Raw genomic sequence first — 20,954 nt, forward strand, 5'->3', positions numbered from 1 at the left:
AGGTACAATCTGAAATCACTGGCCCATGACATTTCTTACCTCAATTTTCCCCCTTACAATGTCTGTCTGCTTGGACATGTCTGTCCAGGAAGCTAGTCCCTGTAGTCCCTGATAAAGACAGAATGCTAAAGGCAGGAATGGTTTCCCTCTTTCGGCCCACAGTCACTTTTATAGAAGTAAGTGCAAATCCCCCGTGGGTAAATGTGTGTCTCTCACATAGTGGATGAGAATTGAAATATCTGTTTGAGTTGAGAAAAACCAACTCCCACTTCAGATTTAGAGCTGACCAACAATTACTTTCAGGAGAATGAAGAAGCTGGCCAGGCCTGAAGACCCAGATCCCCTCCCTGCCTGGGATAATCCCACCTACAGTAGACTTCAGCTTCACCTAGCAGGTGTTATCAGAAAAATCTGACCTTAAGATTCTGACATCCACAATATGCACAAACCCTAGAGTTGTTAGGTGGCCGATTTGGGGGATTTCTCCAGGTTATAATCATTCTGGCCTCTTCTCTTCCCTTGGATGCACTCTGTTCTCTCTTGTCTGTTGGTCCTAAAAGGACTTGGGTCAACTCAAGGACTTCTAGGGGAGGAGCTTTTGTTGTGGGAGTGAGCATGGATCAAGAATGTAACCCCATTCTGCCTGGGCAACTAATCTCCAGAAAAATCTTCTGCAGGCAAAGAACTGGGTCCTGTGATAGACTACACTGTTTAACAGGGAGATCTGGTTGCTTTCTCCAGGAAGGTGCACTTGGGTGTTGACTCTCACATCTCAACCTTCTGTTCTAAGTCACTTCTGAGAAGGGGCACTTTCGTCTAACTCCTCAATGGGACCTACCCTTCAGTGTGGCTGGAGGATCCTATGGTGTTGCAGCTCTGAGGTGGGAGTGGGAGCACTCAGACTGACTTGGAGAAGCCTCTTTTCACAGCTGATCTAGATGTAAGGAACAGGTGCTTTTAAAGAAGCATGTGAAAGTATTTCCTGCAGGAGAGACCTCTGCAGGCAAAGACACACAGGACAGGGAAAAGCGAGTTTATGTACTGCCATCACATCCTAGCAGTCTCTATATGGGGCAAGGCTTTGCCTCACCTTAGTAACAACAGCATGTAATAAATGAACCTTTTGCTGATTTCTGTCGTGGTTCCGACGTCAAAATGTCAATGAGCACCATGCAGAGCCCGGACTTAGGCTGTATTAAAGTAGGCCACAATATCAGTGTTATCTGCAAGGTACCATGGGACAGTAGTAATGCATGTTTGCATGAACCTGGACAGTTTTCACTACAGACTTCTAAGTCATTTTATAAAATTTTATAGTGAGTTCATGGAAGAGCAGGCTCAAACATAGACAGGAACATACACACAAACACACACACACACACACATACATACACTTTACTGACATGGTGCATATCCTTTGTACACCAAAAATAAGGTGAGCATTAATGAAAATATACCAATAATTGAATAAATGGAGGAAGCTGTGTAGAGACTGTGGCTTATAGTTACTTAAAAGGTCCTTTGCAGGCTCTCCTTTTGTTGGTGGGTAAACTACAAGTGCAACTGGGGTTCGTTATTTTCTTTCTCCATAGCATGCCGGACTAGGGTGGAAGCTAGGGTCTTCAGCATGTTTGGTAAGTACTGTAACATTGAATGAAATCCTAAGGCTGGAACACTATTAATGTTCTACAAAATTACAGGGCAAGCTAAAGTCAGATATCTACTGTATTTAAAGAAGCAATGAGAGCGTGGTAGATTGATGCCCTGTCTAAATTCAGAAATGTTGGAGCCTGAATGTCTCCTGATGTTGTTATTATATCAATGTAACATAACATATGTAACATATGCACTTTACAAGTAAAGGCCAGAAGTTCACAGAATAATAGCATTAGCCTTACCATATCCTCCCTTTGGGGATGGGAAAACTAATGTTCTGAAATCTTTGACTCTCAGGAATTGTGATCGTCATGGAAATTCAATTCCGTTGCAGATGCTCCAGTTGTTGTGGCCCATTGTTAGAAATATCAGCCTAAACCTATACTTCATCTGACAGAAAGCTCAGAATACAGTTCACAGAACTTACTTCAGATTCCCCAGACTTGTTTCTTTTGTCCATTTTTTTTTCTGATGAAAGGCCAGATTGCCTCACACTACTCTGTCGAAAATCGCCATTCACTCTCCCCAAATTCTTGGGAAGATGGGAAAACATGTCTTCCTATGTATCTGCCAGGCAGGGACTGAGAAAACGTAGGGCACTGGTGGTTACTACAACACTGGTGACATCACAGAGGATGCCAAGAACACTCTAGGACACCATAGAATTTCCAAGAAGGGACATCTGATATCATAGTGAACAGAATTTGCCTCCCTGCTAATAACCTCCCTGTATAGTGCATAAGCTGAGGTGCCCTTTCCAGGAGACTTTCCTAGGGCATAGACACTGAGCAACTCCTGATTCCAAGGCCAAATATTCCTCAAGGCTTGATTATGAAAAACCTTAGTAATTCCTATGCATTTTAGTGAATATTTCCCTGCTATTCCTGCCCAAAAATGTCTCATCTTAACTCAAATTATCCTCATTCAGCAATATTAGCCATTAAAAATTCCTGAAAAATAACACTAGTTTTACTATGCAGTCAAAAGATTCTCTTGTCTCGTTATGTACTTCTGCTTGAGATCACATCAAGAAATAGCCTGCAGGGTAGGTTGCGACATGGTTGTGTGTTATGGGAACTCTCATGAAGCCTTGTACTTAGCATTCCACAGTTGCCACAAAATCCCTTAGGAGAAAGAGTTGAAATCATTATTGTGCTAGGAACAGTTTGGATACCAATTGACAGAGGAAAAGTAAAATGTTGGAGCCACCAATGAAGGCACCCTCATGCTGCTTGTGGGATTCTCCTCCTTGCACCAATTTCTCCAAAGGACCATTGCTCACAGGCCTCTGTAAGCTATACCATGAGATCCTATCTGACAGTTTTTACCTTAGGCCTTTCACTGGGCATGCCCTCACCTTCTGTAAATTTAACCCCATTCTTCTAGTTTTAAGACCAAACTGGTGATTATCTCTTTACAAGTACGTACTGTTTTGGTCCATATCGCTTCCCTACCATGTCTATTCTGAATCTCCAGCTTCAGCTTGCCTCACGCTATGTTCCTCTGTATGCCTGGAGTTCTGCCCACATACTTTCTGAGGTAGCTCTTGGCCATAAGATCTTCATTACGTACAATCGGCAGGGAGACAAGACCTGATAGATCTCTCAGCTTGTGTTGAGCTGGTGAGAAGGACAAACATCTACAAAGTAGCAAACCTGATGATGGATCATAAAATGATTAGAAAGAAATCCTGCTATCACTTAGCTCTCTGCCAGTAAAGAACTAACAATTGAAGTTAACATACCATGGTACAAAGAGACGTCACCTCAGCATTTCCCCTTTTACAACAAGAAATACCCTTATCTTTACATTGATAAGCTAGATAAAGTAAGATAAATTTTGAGATGCATCACATAAGAATGACAGTCCCAATATTCAGTCCATTTCTATTTCGCAAAATTGGAGAAGGTACTTCATTAACTAAATTATATTAGTGTAAAATTTTGTACCTGAATCACTTTCTCTCAGTTCTTAAACTTTTTTATCCTCTGTCTATCATAACTTTCATGTATTAACCATAAAAACTGCCCTGAATTGAAAAGTACTTTTTTTTCATTGTAAACAATTTAACGGTCTATGTCCTTCATCTTTTTAATTTTACACCTCTTTTGTGGACATATTGGCATTTTTTATCCTTTTCTTTTTTCATCTTCCACAAGTAGATTATTTTTTCTCTGATATGGAGAAGGATGCAAGGGTGGACTTCAGATATGAGGGGGTGCTGGATATCAACGGAGTTGAGCTGCATGATGCGAAATTCACAGAGAACAAATGAGAAGTTTAAAAAAATTAAAATGTGCACATTGGGGATAAAGAATTGAATGCTTAGCATGGAGAGGATTGGCAGTAGACTGGGTATTTGTGGGGGTGGGATGTATTTGGGTGGGGTTCTGGCATGGTAAGAACAGTGTCTGTTCTGGTCCTTCCAGGGAAACTCCTTCTCCCATCCCACCTCTGCCTCTATCTCCACCTCCAACAGCTGAAACTGCCTCCTACTACAGCAGCAGCTTCTGGGCATCTCCCTCTCTGCTCAAGCTCTTCTAAGTGCTCAGGGGTGATACAAGCTTTGAAAAGTCCGGGGCACCAGTCAGGCCATGCACACTCTGTTGTCAACCCGTCGGGGCTCAGGATTTATGGTGCCCGAGCGGTTGTGGCGGCATTTTGATGCTGCAGTGGGTTGTCTGTCGAGCCCCTCATTCTGGACCTCCCATGTCCCCCCTGGTCCTGTCCAGGTTCCTAGTTGTCACATTCCTGTGTGATGGTGAACTCGTTTTCATTTCTGTGTCTCATGACAAGAAAATTTAACAGTAAACTATATAGTCTTCAACTCCATTTGAGACCTGAGAAGGAGAAATGTTGCCTGAAGAAACAGGAAATTCAGAGCAAATAGCTTCCAATTCTAAAGAAATGACAGAAATTGTTGGCTACCGTGACAGACAGTCAGCAAATATTCTTGTGTCATTGTGGCATCCAGTGTCAACTGAATGGGCCAGGGGTGCTGAAAACAATCCTTTGAAGTAGGTCATTTGAAGGACTATCCTCACTTTCTCTCCAAAGCCTGGGACAATAGACTTCCCCATGATCCCCTTCTCCAGAGTCTGGACAGCTTTCTGGCAGCAGTGGAGGTAAGTGGGTAGTATTTCACCCCATGGCCACTTTGCCACATTTGAAGGGAACTCCAGTTAGGGTTCTTTAGTGCCCATCATTTTCTTCAGAATAGCATGAGGACACTGCCCGGACTTGAGGTCTCTCCCACTGTGAAAAGCCTTTGACCACTAGGACATCTGAAATGGCAGATTCTTTAGATCTCTAAAGAAGTAGAGAACCATCTTTTTATGTAAAGTCTATCTCAGTGCACAAATGTGGAATTTTTTCAAAGGATTTACTGTTTAATTTGAATACATATACAAGAAGCTAAATAAAGCTTATTTCTGTACCTAACCTATCAAGTACCTAACATCACTAGAACACTGATTATTTATGGTTGGATAGTACTATTTGCATTCCTTAATTATCAATGGCAGTGTACAGTAGTAATTTTATACAATTAGAATTCTACACCGTATTGTGAATAAGATGCATATACTTATATCTTAAACAAGAGTTTAACCATTTATTCAAATATAATATGAAATTCTATCATCATTCAAATTCCATGTCATCCTAAAATATTTGACACTTGGTGTTGCTTTCTAGTATAAAAAAAGATTGAATAATCTATGCTTTTTGTCATGTTAGCCCCTTTCTCCTGCTTCCCAAAACCCTAGATAGGAGAGAGAAAGGGTTGAGGAGAGAAAGAGAAAGTAAGTAAGATGTCCCTGATTCTATTCTCCTTTACTGTTTCCTCACATTCCATGACCAGTAAAAACTTGCATCCAACCCACTAAATGACAATAAACATCTCTAACCCACTGCTGACAAATGAGCAGCCACCCATCCTTCTTTTGAGAATGAGGATGTCATGTTCTCTAAAGTTGTATCCCTATGAGTGTGGGGTGAGAACAAGTTTTGGTGACCTTGCAATAATTGGGATATTTTCCAAATCCTGTGATATCTTACAGTTTCCTATGCTTTCAGGCCCTGAATGTGGAGGGAATAACTGAAGTCTTTGCTACATTAACAATTGAAAATACAAACACACATTCATACAATTTGAGGAAGGTCACTCACTATCTACCTCTTGATGTTTGCTCAAAATAATTGGTCAATTACTATTTTATATAGCTTCATTCATCTTCTTAGTATACAGGCAGAAATAAGATAGATTGTTTGCCAAAATACCCAAAAGATGCCCCAACATATAAAAAAGACACATGCTCCACTATGTTCATTGCAGCCTTATTTATAACAGCCAGAAGCTGGAAAGAACCCAGATGCCCTTCAAAAGAGGAATGGATACAGAAAATGTGGCACATCTACACAATGGAATGTTACTCAGCTATCAAAAACAACGACTTTATGAAATTCGTAGGCAAATGGTTGGAACTGGAAAATATCATCCTGAGTGAGCTAACCCAATCACAGAAAGACATACATGGTATGCACTCATTGATAAGTGGCTATTAGCCCAAATGCTTGAATTACCCTAGATCCCTAGAACAAACGAAACTCAAGACGGATGATCAAAATGTGAATGCTTCACTCCTTCTTTAAAATGGGAACAAGAATACCCTTGGCAGGGAAGAGAGAGGCAAATATTAAAACAGAGACTGAAGGAACACCCATTCAGAGCCTGCCCCACATGTGGCCCATACATATACAGCCACCCAATTAGACAAGATGGATGAAGCAAAGAAGTGCAGACCAACAGGAGCCGGATGTAGATCGCTCCTGAGAGACACAGCCAGAATACAGCAAATACAGAGGCGAATGCCAGTAGCAAACCACGGAACTGAGAATAGGACCCCCGTTGAAGGAATCAGAGAAAGAACTCGAAGATCTTGAAGGGGCTCGAGACCCCATATGTACAACAATGCTAAGCAACAAGAGCTTCCAGGGACTAAGCCACTATCTAAAGACTATACATGGACTCACCCTGGACTCTGACCACATAGGTAGCAATGAATATCCTAGTAAGAGCACCAGTGGAAGGAGAAGCCCTGGGTCCTGCTAAGACTGAACCCCCAGTGAACTAGAACGGTGGGGGGAGGGCGGCAATGGGGGGAGGGTTGGGAGGGGAACACCCATAAGGAAGGGGAGGGGGGGATGTTTGCTGGGATACCGGGAAAGGGCATAACACTCGAAATGTATATAAGAAATACTCAAGTTAATAAAAAAAATAATGTTAATTACTTCTATGCCAGTCACCAATAGAATTCCTGCAATCTTTGAAGTCTTTCAGAGAAGCTCTATTTTGCACAATACTCACAATACTAATGTCTCCCATGTGGCAAACTAAAATGGACTGTTATGATCTGCTTACATATTTCAAAAGTTTTCCCACTCCAAAGTCTTACACCCTCCTCCAAAAAACAAGAGATTCCCCGCAAAAAAAAGTCCACTAGTGCCGGTTCCAGTTTATATATCCGTCACATATCTATTACTGCAAAATCTACCATGACCAAAAACATCTCAAGGAATCCAGTTTTTCACATTGTGGTAACCCACCCCCAATTACAAAATCATGTCATTGCTAAGTCATAAATGTAAGATTACTACTCTTTGGAATTGTAATGTAATTATCCTGTATAAAGTATGTCTCATGAGTGATTGCCCTGAGAAGGGGTTGCAAGAAACAGATTGAAAACTGCATCTCGTGTGTGGAGGTGGTGGTGGTGGTGGGTTTTTTTTTTTGTTTTGTTTGTTAGTTTGGCCTCTTTTTCAAAAACCAGAGGCTGATGAGAACATACACCAATAACTGGGTCTTTTATATAATTCCTATAGACTTTGTGTCTGTTCTCATGACATCAACAGGCTGGGTTTCTTTTTTACTATTCCCCAAAATGAACTTGAAATTATTAAAGGTGATGCATCCTGCAGTGATGTACTATTTTACTATTTAGCAGTGTCTGACTACCCTGCTCATTTGTGCTTTCATTGTTTGAGATTTTTTTTTCATTCCCTGAAAGTCTGCATCATAATTAGGATGGGATGCTTTTAAACTTGTAGATGATTCTGGTAGGATTTGATATAACAATATTAATCATACTGATGCATGAAAATGAAAGGTCTTTTCATTTTCTGGTTTCTTCAATTTTTTTCTTAATTTTTGTAATGTTTTCATTGTAACACGTCTTCACTTTCTTAGATTTATTACAAGATTTTTAAAGCTATTCTGAATGTTTTTGTTTTTTTTGGTATGTTTGTTGATATTTATTGTTGCTATACAGGAATTTTATTGATTTTAATGTGATTTCAGTTAGTGGGTCCATGAGCTGTAGGAGCTTTCTAGTGGAACCGTAGTGTTCTTTACATATAGATCATATCACCTGCAAATGAGAATACTCTGACTGCTTTCCTTCATATGGACATGCCTTTCCATCTTTCTATTTTCTGTTTTGGAGAAGACTTCACATACTACTTGGATTAGATGAAAAGATTGAACACCTGTGACTTATTACTTATTTTAGTGAAATGCATTAAGATATTCTCCAGTTAGGATGCTGTTGGCCTTGTATATTGCCATTATATTGTTAAGGTATATCTTCTCCATATCCCAGATTCTCCAGGACTATTTCATGTATCACTGTGAAGTTTTGCCAAAGAAATTGTCTGCCTCTAGTGCAATGATCATGTGTTTCCTGTTCTTGGTTTCATGTGGTGTATTGTTTATTCATCTGTATTTGTTGAAACATTCTTGCTCTCTGGAGTCAAGCCAGCTTGATCATGGTACCTGATATGTTTGGTATATGTCTGAATTTTATTTGCCAGGATTTTATTAAGAAATTTTTTCACTTATGTGTTCCTTCCAATCTTTGTTTGTTTTATAGGCTGCGAAGAGATACCATGAGCAAGGGAACTTTTCGAAGAAAGAGTTTATTGGGGCTTACAGTTTCAAGGATCATGAGTCTGTGATCAGTATGCAGGGGTACATGGCAGCAGGTAGGTCACCGTGTTTCTAGAGAACTAGCTGAGATCTTACATCTTATCTGCAAGTTGGACACTGAGAAAATGAGACTTAAGTGTAAATGGTATTGAATTTGGAAACCTCAAAGGCCAATCCCAGAACAATCCTACAAAAAACAAAACAAAACAAAACAAAACAAAACAAAACAAAACAAAACTATATCTTCTACTTCTTCCCGAACATTTCCTCTAACCAGGAACAAACATTCATACATATGAGTTTATGGAGACCATTATCATTCAAAAGACCACATTCTATTCCCAATTGTCCATAGGATCTTAAACATATCATAATGAAAAATGCACTTAGCTCACTTTGCAAAATCCCTATAGTCTTTACCGTCTACACAGTTTATTCAAAGAACTTCATAAAACTGCAGGCAGTCCCTTAATTATTCCCCCTATGAAATCAAATGGCCAATTACACACATCCAATGTGTAATGCCAAATCACATATGTTATCATTGCAAAGTGAAGGTGGGAAGGATAGCGAGCCAATTCAAGGCATAATCGCAATAGCCCACACTCCACATTCTTTCCTTCTGACAGAAGAGAAAGAGATTAGATGGGTTCACTCCTCTGGCTTTGCTGATTGAAACATAATTCATAAACTTTTGTTGTATCATAAAGATCTGTGGATGGTGGTTGTGTTTTCAATGTCACTCATTTCTCGGAATTTTTCATTTTTCCTTATTTATTTCTCCCCTTACCCTTTCAGTAGTATATTGTTTATGTTACTTACTTTCCATGAGTGTCTGTATTTTCTGTACTTTTAATTGTGTGATACCAGTTTGATTCCTTTGGGCTCAGATAGAACGCACGACATTATTTCAACGCTCTTATATTTTCTGAGGCTTGTTTTTTTCCTACTCTCTGGTCAATTTTGGAGAAATGTCCACAGGCTGATAGAAAATATATGTATAGTACACTGTAGTTTGTTAGTTCCATTTGCCTGATGATGTCACTTAATTCTGCTCCTCCTGTTTTGTTTATTTGCATATGAAATGTTAACTGGTCAGAATGGAGAAGCAAAAGAAATCACAAACACTATTAGAATGAATCTGTAGTTTCATAGCTATCTGATAACTTATATTTTTAAATTTGGGAAGCCTGTGTTAATATGCATATATTTAGGATTGTAGTATGTTTTAGTAATGTCAAAGTATGAAGTGAATTTCCTTACATCTTTGGACAGGATGAGTTTGAAATCTATTCTGTCAGCTAGATAGAGAAACTGCATAGGATTGCTAGAGGGACATGTTTCTTAGTTCTGTTTCTCTAGTATAACCTGTATATCTCTCATGATGGTAATCCTGTTTCAGGCTAAATATATGATTGTTTACTAGGGAATTGAGTTTAGTGACATGAAAATATTATTTAAACCTCTGTGTTAACTGTTGTCAGTTAGTTAATTTATGAGATTTTTGTTGACTACTTTTGATTGATTGTCCTAGTGGTATAAATTTATTTCCTGTGTCCTCTGGTATTTTATCCTTCCCTGCAAATAAAGTATTCCTATTAGGATCCTCTATAGAGCTGGCTTACTGGTTATACATAGTTTTAAAATTATTTATAATATCCCTTAATCAGCACAGTAGCTGGGCAACTGCCTGTCCTGCATGGAAATAGGTCTCATTTCCAAACAATGACTCTGAACTCTTACTTACTATGCAGCATCTTGGCTGCTCTTTGTTCCACCTGGACAGCCCTCAGGATCAGGCTTTCCTCTGCCTTAAACCATGGCTGCTGTCCTGCTTCCTCCTTCCTCACCATCGCATCCATTAGTCCTTTCTTCTTTGGCAGCTATTTCTTCCTTCTTCCCTCCTAGTGACCCTCTCTAGCAAAGCCCTCAAAAACTCACCTCCACAATCTCTCTGCTGTGCTTCTTTATAATCACAATTAACTGGGAGCAGAATCACTTTTTTGGGGGGTTTAACCAGTCTTACATTCTACCAATCAGCATTAAAATACAAGCAGAATTAGGTCAGTCCCCTACAGGGTTTTCTTTTCTTTTCTTTTCTTTTTTTTTATTGGTTTAATTTTTCTTTACCTTTTTACGTTTTATTTGATTTTTGGCTATCTCTTATTAATTGTTTATTTTATTTATTTACATTTCCAATGTTGTTCCTCTCTCCAAAATCCCCTAATGAAGCCTATCATCACATTTCTGTTCAGCTTTCCCTATATAACAGTGCTCCCCACCTCACACATATCCATTCCCACCTCACACCTCTAGGATCTCCATTTGGTGGGGCAACAGGCCTAGCAGAGTGAAGGTCCTACAACCACATTGATACAAATTAAATCAATCCTCTCATACACAGTACGTAGGACCATAGACTCATACTTGTATACAAGTTGGCTAGCAATTAAATCCCTAGGAGATATGGGTTTGGTCACAGAGTGTCTGGTTAGATATTAAAGACCACAGCTCAGAGCCAATGATCATCAGATCCCTCAGTCTCACTGGCTGTGAGTTAGACCCACATCCTTCTCTGTGAAGGGAAGCATTGGGCCTGATGTGGGCTGTGCAAGCTGACTCTCCTGAGATGATCAATGCTATTCTTGAACCTGGGAGAACTGAAGACAAATGAGCACACAGACTTCTGGGATAGATTCTGCCTCTGGGTCCTAGGGTGGGACACAGTATCCCTTGCCATGTGCCTCTCCTCATCTGAGCAGTCTGTTCCCATGTGTCAGCTTCTATGGCAGTGGGTCTCAACACTCCTAGTGCTGCAACTCTGTAATACAGCTCTTCATGCTGTGGTGACCCCAGCCATAAAATATTTTCCATTACTACTTCATAATTAATTTTGCTGTCCTTATAAGTCATAATATGCAAGGTATCTGTTATCAAGGTATCTGATATGCAATCTGTGTGAGAGGTTGTGCCTCACAAGTTGATAAACATTGCTTTATACAATTTATTTTTAAAAGAAAGGCCTTCATATAAGGAGGACCTGAGGCAGTCCTAAGTGCAGAGAGACCGTGAAGTAGTGACAAGTTTTAGCAGGCTCAAGGCTGCTTGCATTATCGACATCAGAGATTTCTGGCTAAAGGCACAATGTGAAATCACGGTCTCCATTACTTTTCTTACCTCAATTTTCTCTGTTACGTCTGTCTGCTTGGACGTTTGTCCAGGAAGCTAGTCTCTGTAGTCTCTGATAAAGGCAGAATGCTAAAGGCAGGAATGGTTTCCCTCTTTCGGCCCACAGTCACTTTTATAGAAGTAAGTTCAAGTCCCCCGTGGGTAACTGCGTGTCTCTCACATAGTGGATGAAAATTGAAATATCACCTGTTTGAGTTGACAAAAACCAACTCCCACTTCAGATTTAGAGCTGACCAACAATTACTTCCAGGAGAATGAAGAAGCTGGCCAGGCCTGGATACTCAGATCCCCTCCCTGCTGGGATAATCCCACCTACAGTAGACTTCAGCTTCACCTAGCAGGTGTTACAGAAAAGTTTGTCCTTAAGATCCCGAAATCCACAATATGCACAAACCCTATATTTGTTAGGTGGCCGATTTGGGGGATTTCTCCAGGTTATAATCATTCTGCCCTCTTCTCTCCCCTTGGATGCACTCTGTTCTCTCTTGTCTGTTGGTCCTAGAAGGACCTGGGTCAACTCATGGGCTTCTAGGGGAGGAACTTTTGTTGTAGGAGTGAACATGGATCAAGAATGCAACCCTATTCTGACTGGGCAACTAAGCTCCAGAAAATTTCCCCAGGCAAAGACTTGGGTCATGTGGGAGCCTACACTGTTTAACAGGGAGATCTGGTTGCTTTCTCCAGGAAGAAGCACTTGGGGGTTGAGTATCACTTCTCAACCTTCTGTTTTAAGTCACTTCTCAGAAGAGACACTTTGTTCTAACTCCTCCATGGGACCTACCCTTCAGTGTGGCTGGAGGATCCTATGGTGTTAGAGCTCTGAGCTGGGAGTAGGAGCACTCAGACTGACTTGGAGAAGCCTATTTTCAAGTTTGTCTAGATGTGAGGAACAGGTGCTTTTAAAGAAGCATGTGAAAGTTTTTCCTGCAGGAAAGCCCACTCTGCTGGCAGAGTCAGGCAGGACAGGGAAAAGCGAGTTCATTTGCTGCCATCACAACCTACCAGACTTTCTATGGGGTGAAGTATTCCCTCACCTTGGTAACAAGAGCATGTAAGAAATGAAGTTTTGCCGCTCTCTGTAGTGGAGCCGATGTCAAAATCTCACTGAGAATCATGCATAGCCTGGATTTAGGCTGTATTAATGTAGGCAACAATTTCAGTGTTATCTGCAAGGTACCATGGGAGAGTAGTAACCCAAGTCTGCATGCACCTTGACAGTTTTCACTGTAGCCTTCTAATTCATTTTATAAAATTTTATAGTGAGTTCATGGAAGAACAGGCTCAAACATAGACATGAACAATCACAGACACCCACATACACACACACACACACACACACACACACACACACACACACACGCCCATACTTTACTGACATGGTGCATAATTTTTGCACACCGCAAATATGGTGAGCATTAATGAAAATACAGTAATTATTAAATCAATGGAGGAAGCTGTTGTAAAGCTGGGGCTTAGAGTTACTTAAAAGGTAGGTCCTATGAAGGCTCTTCTTTTGCTGGAGGCTAAACTTCAATGCAATTGGGGTTCCCTATTTTCTTTTTGCATAGTACATAGGACTAGGGTGGAAACCAGGGTTTTCAGCATGTTTGGCAAGTACTGTAACATTGAATTAAATCCTTAGGCTGGAACATTATTAATGTTACACAAAATTACAGGGCAAGCTGGATGAAGACACCTAGCTGACAGTGTGGACATCTTAAGATTTGTACTGGACAGTGACAGACTTTTCTGAAGACTGGAAATGTTTACAATGTCAGAGAGAATGGAAGGCCCCTCAGACTACAATTTACTCTAAGAACAGTTTATTCAAGTAAGGGATAACTTGAACTATTGTCTCCTGTCACAGATGTCAGTAGAAATTATGCAAGGTATTATATGCCAGTGGTAGCATTAGCAAGACAAAGCACACCTTGTCTTGAAGGCTAATAAATTAGGAATATGTATAGCAAGACGCAAGCTCTTCCAGGTCCTTTCATAGTAACTGAGAACCTCAAATACAGTGGCAATGTGAAAGTGTGGTGGATATCTAGTTACCACTAGCTTCTGTTTTGATACAGACGACCCTTTCTGTGGCATGGTCAGCTTCTAATGAATGACTAAGGGACCTATGCTTGAGAATAAACAAACAATACATTGCTTCTCTAGATGCTGAGCTCTTAAAAGCCTTGGTGTCACAGCAACTGTTTGTGGACATTCTGGATCATTCCTTCTGAACTTTAACTTTCTGAGTAACTCAGACTCTGAGTAAGTCAGTTCAATTCCATAAATTGGAAATCAGTCACCTGGAAAAAAATGCTTTTACAACAGGAACCCAGATTTGCCACGGAAAAAGGGCAGCTTGAACTGGCCCACCTAGGTTCTGGGTTTGCACAGGCTTGCTATCCAAAAGAAATATGTGTTCCCAGCTGTAGGCTGCATTGACTATGGTTGCTCCTGAGGTTCCGTCCTAAACTGCTTAGATTAAGATAGTTTTCGTAATATCTATCAAAAGAATTCGTTATGTGCAGCAGGCCTACAGGAAGATAGTTTCCATTCTGTATTTTATAATGTCATAGTAGATATGGTCATCATTGATACTAGGTGAAGGATCTGCTCTAATATGGAAACTAAGTGATGCTGGAGGAACATCCTTAGTCCTCAATGATCAGTGGGGCCACCTGAGCCCTGTATGGATGCCTGGTAGCCTAACACATTGAGCCTGCACAGCTCAGTAAGAATACACATTTCCTGAGATCTCTCTGTTTAATTTGAGGTACCCTGTCCACCTAAGGGAGCACATGCCCTGGAAAGACAAAAGCCACCTGCAGGATCTGTGGTGATGCCTCACAGTTTAGAACCTGCAGGATCTGTGGTGATGCCTCACAGGTTAGAACCTGCAGGATCTGTGGTGATGACTCACAGGTTAGAACCTCTGCTGCTCTCTCAGAAGAAGCACATGGTTCCCAACAATCATCTACAACAGGGAATGTGATTCCTTCTTTTGGACTATGAGGGAAATTCACCCAGGACAGGCCACAGACATACAGTAGAGAAAAAGACCCATTGACATAAATGATCATTCTACGCCTAATCCACAACAATAAAAACACAGCATATGTATGGTCTAGGACAACAGCATTTATCAAAACCTTTTTCCCAACATGACTTTGGAGGTCATTATCTGTGGGGGTATATTGACAGTGTATTGCAAGAAAGACTGAAGCATATGGTTCTCCATTAGGATTACTTCCATATACCTTTGGAAATGTCAATTTTTCTACAGCTCTACAAATAAGAGTGTTATTAGTCAAAGGTGCTACACAGGATCAATACTGAACGTGTGTTGTAGACTGCTTTATTAAGATTAGCAGAAAACATTACTGCATGGATAAAGTATGGCAGTGATCACATCATAAAATGTGCATCCAAGAAAAGAACACATTATCCACACAAAACGCACTATCACTCTAGGTAACCATTGGTGGCTTTGAATTTACTATTTAGCCTAGGAACTCTGGACCATGCAGAATCCATCATTAGCTGTCAGTTCTAAGAGCACAAGAGGGGACAGAACACTTGAATAAGCAAGATGGTCTCAAGAGTTAAGAGTTACAAATCAAGTTTTATTCATAAGGAATACAATTTAAAACAAAAATGATTAAAATGAATATTAATATAAATATCTAAAAGTATTTTCAGATGTGAAAAATATTAACACGAACATATAACTATGAAATAACAAAACAAAAACTTCATTTAAGATCATAACAAAAATATTTCTAAAAAGCATATTCTTAGTGAACATTTAGAAGCACAGTTATATTGCTGTTTCTCCTCTAGCAGGCAAAATGGCAATGCAGTTCCCAAGTGGTCTCTCAAGTGGTGTTATCCTAAACAGAAAGAGAATAAGATATCAATCAGTCAGACTGGCTTAGTGAAAGATAAATTTAGTGTTTCTTAGCAAAAAATGAATTAAACTATGAGGGAGAGTATTCATCCAAAAAAGGTTGGTATTATTCAGGATGGCGGTCAGCAGGGGAATCCTGAGAAAGCAACCTATTCTTCAGGAGGCTCTCTTCCTGCTGTGTGTCCCATTCCAGCTCTTTTGCAATTTCTGAGACCAGGGAGAGGAAGGCAGTTATTCAGAAACTGATGTGTTGGGGACTTGCATGCCAGCTGTCAGGTTGCTGCCTTCTACCCACTCAGCTCTATTTTAGGTCACCATTGATGTGTTAACTGATAACATTGCTGGTGTGTCTGTGGGCAGGGCAAAGTCTACAGTAACCATGACAGTAATGTGGGCTGCCCATCTGGGCCTCAGACTTTAACCAGTGCAAACCAAGAACAGGGCAATGGGAAGAGACCTCATTGGGTTGCAGGATGAAAGGAGAAATCAACCTGTCACCAAGATTAAAGCCAATGACAAAGAATAATTTGCCATTTGCACTCGGTTCTTATCCCTGAAAGGTGCTTCCCAACTTGGAGGTCACATGACCACAGAATATCATTTATCACAGGAACAAAACTTGTTCAAAGCGCTACATAGCATCCATTCTATCACAGGGACATGCAGTAATATGATTGGTTATTCATTTGTCACCATTTCCAGACTGCAGCTTCAAAAAGAGCACCAAAGCATAGTTGTTAATAAGTCAGTTCCTGAAAAGTGGTTGTCTTCCCAGAATACTCGTGCACAGAGGAATGAACATTCCATTGCATGAGGTGGTTGTATTGTTGGAGTGTACATTATTAAGGTGGTAGGGAAAGCAAACATGTATCAAATTGGCAAATGGAATCAGATAATTTTAGGCTGACACAGCTGCTTGTCCCTACCAGATGTTGCTTGGTCTGGAGGTTGCTGGTTTTCTCCTGTTCGTCTTTATCTTTCTTGTTCAAATCAAACAAAAATTTCTGTAGCAGCGGTGCAGAATCAAGCTGTTCTGCTTTGCTCTCCTTTCTGAATGGGAACAACTTCTTCTGCATACATATCTTGTCCATATGGATCCGGCTGGGCAGGTTGCTGGAAACACACACTGCATAGTTAGATCCTGCACCCTCTTCCTCCCATTCCTACTCCCAAGTCCCACATACTCGCTCTGGACCCAGATACCAGTGAAAACTTCATAGAATACATCTTGATACACACAAGGCTGCTGCACAAACATCAAACAGCCAATTCTGGGAAGACTAAATTGTTTCTGTGACCCAAGTACCAAAAAGCGTTCATTTCTCTCCAAAACAACAGGGGATATACATCTATCCATGGAAGCAAAAGGCATGGGGGCAACATTAATAAACAGTGGGCAAATACCCTCAAAGGAGGTCAGTAGAATTAAGGGAAGTTCATGTTATCCATGTGGTCCACACACTGAGTTTTGTTAAACCTGGTGTGACTGCAGAGGCCCAGTTCAGCCTATTAGCCATTTGATGAGCTGAATAAGTACTGGTCTACCTAGAGCCTTCTGAAGATGCCTAGACACTCTGGGTATGAGTAACAGTCTCCTGTGGACCTAAAAACTGAGTCCAAAAGGCCCAGGACACAGTGATGTTTAAAGAGCACAAGACATGGAGCCAGAGCTGCTAGACCTCCAATCAGAACAAAGGATGGCACCTGTGGGCAAAGCAGAGTTAATGGCCTCTCTGACCAGTGCTCACCGATAGAAGTTAATTTCCTTCTGGAGCTCCTGAAATTTCTCACAATGCTCGATGTTCCTCATCTCTAAGTTGTGCAGTAATGACATGACCTCCCTCTCCTTTATCTTCAATTTTTCATAAAATGGATTTGACCTGACATAGCGGCTGGCCCTAGGAGAGTAAAACCCAATGAACATCTGTGTTTAGGAATGTATGAACTCAGGCTGGGTCTTCTAGTACCCCAGCCATGGGAGGACAATTTCTGAGTTCTACATATTGGGAGCTTCTTCAGCTTCAGAAACTTGTTATTCTGGTCCCAGTACCCCATAAGCTCTGCATCGAGATAAAGGGTTCCCAGTTTCCCTTTCTTCTCTCAGAAGTGCTGAATCTGCAGTCAAGCTAATTATGCTAACAAGGGCCTAGGCCACAGCTCTCCCACATCCAAGACCTAGAAAACTGTGATTTCAATTTTCCTGTTTTGACAACAGGAATTCTACATCATGAATAATTAATATTGTAGAGACACACAATTCACACAATTATGGAGTTGAGACCATAAATCGCCACAAAATTATAATCTGCCCAAATGGCACAAATATGCAGACAAATGTGACCACATTGGCAAAGAAGTGTGCAGTTGAAAGAGGGGCTCCCAAAAAAATGCACTCACATCACCATGAAATTGTTATACATGAATATACTCAGGAAAAAACATAGACCCCTAGATTCCAACTGTGGGGGGAAATATAAACATAAAAATTGCGCATATGCATTAGGTGTGTACACACACAGACACAGAAACTGGGACACACACACAGGAAAAGAAAAGTAAACAGTAAAGAATGAAAAAGGGAGCGAAATATGCAAACGGAGAACACAATCAGAATCAGAAAAAATGCATGCCACATTATTGGCTCAGAGGTAAACAAAAAAGAAGGAAAAGCCCTGTGTCTCTGGCCATCTAGTCAAACATTGAGATGAACAATTTGGGATCTGTCACCTCAGGCTACTGCAACAAGAGTCCAGCACTAAGTCACCTTCCTAGCACACACCCAGACTCACAGCACCTAGAAACTTGCAAAGCTACCACCTGTCAAGGGCTTTCCAAATGCACACTGGGAACTCATGCTCCAGTGACGTTATCCCTGAATCCTCACTAAGGCCACAAGTTCAGATTTTCAGCTGGAGGCAGCAGATGAGACCATTTCCCATCTCACTCCTGACCAAGGGTCAGGTTCTGATCTCCTCTATATCAGAAATGAGGTTTAGGACAAGTTCTTTGGGAGGCACAGCTTTCTAGAACCCAACACCTTAATAGAATAAGATGTAGGTGACACTGCAGATCCATGAATGACACAAGGCAGTTTGGAGCAATGCGTACCTGTTGTTCCTGTATCTCTCTGTCACATAAGTCAGGAGATCTCTGAGCTCATTTCTCTCCTCAGTAGCTGACTGCAGCTGTCTAATCAGTCTCTGTTCTTCTGTGTTCTCCGTGTTGGCGTCCTTGTTGATTACCACAGGGCCAGGGGATGATGTCAGTCTCCCATCCTCTGTAGGTAGAAGAACACAAATGAACATTTTTGGGGAAACTGATGAGTGTGCATAGACCATGGCAAGCCCCAAACAGGAGGAGAGCATGTGTAGAACACAGCGTCACCACAACGAGTTTGTTGTTGCCTAAGAGACCTCCTCAGTGGAAGTCAACTCTCCCAGCACTCTATAGAGACCAAGAGATGTCAGATGCCGGGTGTTCCCTATGCCTGCTGACCCATGCTACATGTACCACAGAGATGGCTACTACGGGATTGTTATCAAGTTAACAGGGTACAACTTTCTTTCAGGACCCTCACCGCTGTACTTTCAGAAGTCAGATGATAAATTCAACCTCCAAAAGACTTGAGTGATTGGAGATACTCAGATGTCCTGCACTGATACTCTAGGCCACACCATTTGGAATTTAAAAGCATTGCGGGGGATGTCATGGTCAACGGACTTATCAATTCCCCTAACTGAAACACCAAATGCCACAGAAGTGCCAATTGGTTACAGGCTGAATCTTGGTCTACCTGCTACAAATAGTTTTAGTACTGTAAAAAAATGTTTGTAACACACAAACTCTAATTTATAATGCTAAGGATGTCCCATCTCTGCCAATTAGAAAAAGTCAGAGGAGTTCTAAGAACATAAGGCCAGAAGCATAATTCTCTCCCTGATACTAAAGACAGAGATCTACTTTATTTAAAGAAGCAATGAGAGTGAAGTAGATTGATGCCCTGTCTAAATTCAATAAAGTTGGACACTCAGTGTCTCCTGATCGTGTTATTATATCAATGTAACATATCATATGCATGTTAAAAGTGAAGGCCAGAAGTTCACAGAATAATAGCATTGGCCTTATCATATCCTCCCTTTGGGGATGGGCAAACTAATGTTCTGAAATCCTTGACTTTTAGGAATTGTGATCTTCATGGAAATTCAATTCCTTTGCAGATACTCCAGTTGTTCTGGCCTATTGCTAGACAGGTCAGCATAAGCCTATTCTCCCTCTGACAGAAAGCGCAGCATACAATTCAGAGAACTTACTCAGCATTCCTCAGGCCAGCTTTCGTTGTCCATCTTTTATTTTTGATGAAAGGCGCGATTCCCTCACTCCAGTCTGTCCAAAATCGGCGTTCACTCTCCCAAAATTCTTGCGAAGCCGGGAAAACATGTCTTCCTGTGTATCTGCCAGGGAGGGACTGAGAAAACGTAGGGCACTGGTGGTTACTACAACACTGGTGACATCACAGAGGATGCCAAGAACTCTCTAGGACACAATAGAATGTCCAAGAAGGTCCCTGATGTCATGGTGAACAGACATTTCCTCCCTGCTAATAATCTCCCTGTACAGTGCATAAGCTGAGGTGCCCTTTCCTGGAGACCTTCCCAGGGCATAGCCACTGAGCAACTCCTGCTTGCAAGACCAAATTTTCGTCATGGCTTGATTATAAAAACCTGAGTAATTCCTATGTACTTTAATGAATTTTTCCCTCTAAATCCTGCCCAAAAATATCTCATCTTAAGTCAAATTATCCTTACTCATCAATATCAGCCATTAAAAATTCCTGAGAAATAATACCAGTTGGAATAAGCAGTCAGAAGGTTCTCCTGTCTCCTTATGTACACGTGCTTGAAATCACATCAAGAAATAGCCTGTAGGTTAGGTTGCGACATGGGTGTGCGTTATGGGAACACTCCTGAAGCCTTGTCCTTAGCTTAGCATTCGACAGTTGCCACAAAATTCCTTAGGAGAAAGAGTTGAAATCATTATGTTGTTAGGAACAGTGTGGAGTCCAATTGCCAAAGGAAAGTGAAATGTAGGAGCCACCAATGGAGGCACCCTCATGCTGCTTGGGGGTTCTCCTCTTTTTACTAATGTCACCAAAGGAGCATTGCTCACAGGCCTCTGTAAGCTCTACCATGAGATTCTGTCTGACAGTTTGTGTCTTCG

At 41.0% G+C, this 20,954-nt stretch overlaps 1 pseudogene; it reads right to left on the reverse strand.

Moving 5' to 3' along the window:
* Positions 1–16,579: 16,579 nt before the first annotated feature.
* Positions 16,580–20,174, reverse strand: LOC148004061 (disks large homolog 5-like; annotated as a pseudogene).
* Positions 20,175–20,954: the final 780 nt, after the last annotated feature.

Source organism: Rattus norvegicus, chromosome 8, assembly GCF_021556685.1.
Source record: "Rattus norvegicus strain SHRSP/BbbUtx chromosome 8, alternate assembly SHRSP_T2T, whole genome shotgun sequence".
Lineage (NCBI taxonomy): Eukaryota > Metazoa > Chordata > Mammalia > Rodentia > Muridae > Rattus > Rattus norvegicus.